Consider the following 4978-nt stretch of genomic DNA (forward strand, 5'->3'; position numbering starts at 1 on the left):
AGAGGAGATGAAGGTGGGGGGGCACGGGCACGTGGAGGTGACTTTCAAGGAAGTGGGGTGGGGTCGGGTAGAGCACATGTCCACTGGCGGCAGAGAGGGGCCGATGGGCGGCGGGGGTGGGGCCGCGAGGGTGGCGCTGAGGGGGGCCGGAGGTCTCCCCAGCCCGACGCTAGGCTCTTCGGCACTTTTTTTTTTAAAGGTTTATTTATTTATTCATAGAGAACTGGGGTACAGGCCAGAGATGTGGAGGTTGATAGGATTCACCAGGGACAGAGTGGGGAGCAGGACAGGCAGATCGACAAAGTCCACTGCTGAGGGGCGCAGCGGGTGGTCAGGAGAGGGCTTCCGCGCCCTGTGGTCACCTCCGGGGCAGGCGGGGATCGAACTCGTGCTGAAGCGGCTTTAGCTTCTCAGTGCTGCGCTTTAACCCGCTGCGCCCCCAGGGAGGGCCCGGCACTTTTTTTTTTAAAGATTATTTTTGTGTAGAACTGGGGTGCAGGCCAGTTGTGCCAGGGTGAGAGGACGCCCCAGAGACAGAGAGGGGAGCAGGCGATCACTGAAACCCCCTGCCGAGCGGGCGGGGAGCCAGGAGGGGTCTGCTGCGCCCCGGGCACCCCTGGCCTCGCGCCGCAGCGGCTGCGGGCAGCCCCGCAGGGTGGCAGCTTACCCTGCGCCCCTCGGACGCCCTTTCCTCAGCTAACTGGCCGGGAGGGCGCTCTGTGGGCTGGAGGAGCCGGCTGCCTGCCCAGGGTGACCGCGGGCCGGTGGGGCGGAGCTCTCGGCCCCCGGGGCCAGCTCCTGGGGACACGGCTGGTGGCGCAAGGCCGGGCTGGGTCAGCCCGACCGAGGGGAGATGCCTCTTCCGCTGTGCCAGGAAGGAAGGAGGAAGGGGCCGGCGGCGGCTGCGGGCGTGGGCGGGGCGTGGAGGCGCCTGCGTGGGCGGCTGCCTCCTTTTTTCTTTTTTGGATTTTATTTATTTATGTATGTATGCGAGAGCTGTGTGCAGGTCAGACATGGGGGGGCACGCCCTGCCTCCTGGGGTCCCTCCCTGGCCGGGAGGGAACTCGGGCTGCAGCGGCTGTGGACAGCTTCACAGTGCTGGGACTCAGCCCCTGGCCTCCAGGGAGACCCTGGCTTGTTTCTTCTGGGGAGACTGCGGCCAGCTCACCTCGGGGGGCTGAAGAGAGCAGCGGAGGAGGTGCAGGAGGAGCTGGCCTCGGGGCTGAGGCGAGAAGCTGCAAGATCTGCCTGGCTTTGCTCTTCCCGGCAGAGCGGGGGTGATGGCGGGAGGGCGCTGAGGCGGGGCCCAGGTGAGTCGGGCCGGGGGTCACAGGGCTCGGAGGGGGATTGTGGGCGCCCCGCACACACCCACCCCAGCTCGGGCAGCCCGGGAGGCGGCGGCAGGGCGGGCCCTTCCAGACGGCGTGGGCGCGGGGTGCGCGGGGCGTCTCCGGTGGGTGCCGCGGGGGCCGCAGAACCCCAGTCCTCTCCGCGGCCCCCGCCGCCCTTCCACAAGCGCCTCGTCCCCACTTACTCCACAGCCCGGGCGCCTGGCCAAGGGCTGCCGACAGGCGTGACCACAGCCAGTCCTCACAACAACTTTATGAGGTTACACTCTGATTGGGGCCCGTCACCAGCGAGGCCACTGGGAAGTCACCAGCGGCACGTCGGGGTGAGGGCTGGGGCCCCCCAGCGGTGCGACCGCGACCCTGCCCCAAGCCTGTCTCCCCGCTGCCCAGGCGGGCGCTGCCCGTGTGTCCCACGGGACCCTTCCGTCTGCCGGGGGTCCCCACCAGGTCTGCCGGGCAGTTCCGCACCTCCTCTGTGCCTGACCCCCCCTGGCCCTCAGGCGGCTGCTGACACTCGCCCCTACAGAAGAGGGAGCTGAGAAAACCGGCTCAGTGGCCCAAGGTCCCAGGTGAAGAAGTGGGGCTCCGACTCGGCGCCCCCGTGCTGAGCGGGGGTGCCCCTGTGCTGACCCCGTCCCCGGGCCTTCTCCAGTGTCGCCCTCTCCAGTGCCACGGAGTTAGCTGCTCTGCTGTGCCTGCCGCCCCTCCTGTCGGGCACAGGGGCACCCCGGAGCCCGGCTCCCTCAGCCCTGCCCCCGCCCTGAGCCTGCTGGCTTGTAAACATCGGGCTGGCCAGGCCAGGCGTGGTCCTTGCCCCCCACCTCCCACTCTGGCAATTCCAGTCTGCCGATTCCTGTCACCTTAGCTCCAAAGCAGCGGGCAGATTCGGCCGCTTGCCTCCTCTCGCCCACCTTCCTCCCAGCCACCCTTATCTTACCTGGGCAGGTGTAAGACATCCAAACTGGTCTCACTGCTTCCACGTTCGATCGTTCCCACCGCTCCCCCACCCCCAGTCCATTCTCCACTCGGCAGCCAGTGCTCTCAAAACATAAACAGTGTCAGGTCAAAACCTGCCGAAAACCCACCTGCGCTTTCCAGCCACAAGTATAATAAAAGTCGGAATGTCTCGAAGGCACTCTGTATCTGGCTTAACATGTCCCTCTCCAGCCTCATCGCTCCATCATGCCCTGGGCTTCGCTCCCCTAGACTTTGATTTTATTGACCTGATGGGTGTGTTTCCACCTCAGGGCCTTTATTTTTGCAGTTCCCCTGCCCTAGAACACGTCTGCACCACTCTGTCCATGACCATCCATCAAATCTCAGCATAAGGTCACCTTCACTGGAGTAGACGTTTCCTTCCAGAAGAAACTCAGCCCTCTGTGTTTCCGTTCTATGCTCCCCTTCAGTCTATAACTGCTTTATGTGTTTGCTTCCTTGTTTAGTGTTGCCACTGTTTTTATTCCCTCTTGGTGCTATCACCTTGGATGTCCTTCAGGTTTTATCTGCTAGCTTCTGTGCCTCGACACACAGCAGGTGTTCAGTCAATGCTTATGGGATCACAAAAGATCTCTCTTAGTAGAACTGAGGCTTCACGAGGGCAGCATTCTTGTCTGCTGAATCCCCCAAGCCCACCTCGGTACTTGGGGTTTTGTGACAGTCCAATGAGTGACGTCAGCAGAGCCCTCTGTAAAACCTTATTTTTCCTCCAGAATCTCTGCACCCAACACCCCTACCTTTCAGGCTTGGCAGTCTTCTTGTCCAGCCTCAGAAGTGTACAGAGGAAAAGGGTGGGAAGCTCATGTTTCTGAGACCGAGCGCAAAATTCCCGCAGGGAAGAATGCTTCTATCCCACCATGTGGGACCCCAGGGCACGGGCCGTCTTCCTCAGCCCCATTCACAGACCCGCCACCACACTCGGCAGCGACGAAGCATCCATGTGTTTCCGTGGGAGCTGCGTGAAGCAAACCCACGCCCCACGAAGCCCCTCCTACCCCAACAACGCCAAGGGTGGCCTCGCTGCAGCCCCGTCCGCACTGGCTCAGGGTGGCCGTCTGCGTGAGGGGGTCCTCTCCCTCTCCCTTTGCTCCATGTGGGCGAGACGCCTCTTGTAGCCAGTCCTGGAGGTCCTGGAGTGCTTATGCTCACCTGCCACCACCATCCCTACCTCCTTGCTGCCTCAGCGCTGCCTTCTCCTTGATCTTTTGGCTGTAAGTATCCTCTCCCTGCAGCTTTCCTCACACAGCTCCAAAATGTTCTGACAGCCTGAGCTAACCCCATCTCCTCCCTCACACCCTATCACCTCAGTTGAAAATCTATCTGGGATCCTGGTCATGCAGTGGGTTAAAGCGCAGCACTAGGACGCTATCCACAGCCACTGCAGCACGAGTTCGATCCCCAGCCAGGGAGTGGCCCACAGCATGCAGGAGACCCCTCCTGTCTCCCGGCTGATTCCTGCGTCGATCAGCCCGTTCTGCTCCCCACACTGTCTCTGGTGAATCCTCTCACCCCCTGCACCCCTGGCCTTTCCCCAGTTCTGTGTGCCTAAATAAATCTTCAAAAAGGAGAGCAAGCCCACCTGGGGTCTCCCCCTTACTAAAGCCCCAGGGTGCCAGGTGTCCTGGGTTTTGACTTGCTGGTGTCAGTGCCTGGCCTCTTCTGCCACAGGGGAGGCCCACTGAGGGCAGGACAGGCCAGGGCTGCTCCTCCCCCTCACGCAGGGGCTCCTGGGAGGTGCTACCGCTCTGTGAATAACGGTGATCCGATCACTTCTGTTTAAACTCCTCCGCAGCTTCCATCTTGAAACCCAAGCGTGCCTGTGCCATCTCACCACACTCAACCCTCCTGCTTTGAGTGGGCACTGCTGCTCCCCTGGCAAGAACACCCGTAGACAGCCCCTGCCTCCTCTGAGGAGCTGGGAGGACTGAGCAGAGGGCAGGCCTGGGAAAGGGAGACGCTCCCACCCCCCACCGCACCCCGCCCCCACCATGTGCACTGGCGCGGGCACAGTGACCTCTGGTGGCCAGGCGTGAGAACAGCACCCTCCTGAGGTGCCCGGCCTGACTGTGGTTGAGTCTGAATGGAGATGGCTACAAGGACTCTCAGAAAAACTGCACAGAGAATAAAATGTCTCATTAAACTCCTTTAAAAGCAGAATCAAAGCAGCTCTATAGGGCCCTGAAGGATGTGGGCAGGAAGGAGGGAAAGAAAGCATGATCTTCCCCAGGATGGAGAAGCGGGCAAAGGCTGGCGGTGGCTGAGAACACCAAGTGTGCCCGCCAGCCTGGCGGTCAAGCCTCACATGGAGGGAGGTCAGATGGGACACCCTCTAATGCACACGGTGGAACCTTCCAGAAAGCTTAGATTCCTTCTGCAGATGAGGAGACAGATGACCAGAGAGGCTGGGTCACTGATGCCGGTGCTCCCAGCTCCGAGTTCACAGTCCGAGGTCTAAAAGTCCACTGGGCCGTCCTTGCCCATCACAGACACCCCTGAGATTCAGTGGGGGTGGGGAGCAAATCCAGTTTTGAGCCGGGAATCACTAGAAGGTGAGCTGGGACTGGGAGGCCGCCGGGCCGGGGCCACCTTTGCGCTCCTGTTCCCCCGACGCCGCCTCGTCCAGCCCCCGGCGG

The sequence above is a fragment of the Condylura cristata genome, unplaced genomic scaffold (assembly GCF_000260355.1).
Source record: "Condylura cristata isolate star-nosed mole 26May11 unplaced genomic scaffold, ConCri1.0 scaffold00041, whole genome shotgun sequence".
In the NCBI taxonomy this organism is placed as follows: Eukaryota; Metazoa; Chordata; class Mammalia; order Eulipotyphla; family Talpidae; genus Condylura; species Condylura cristata.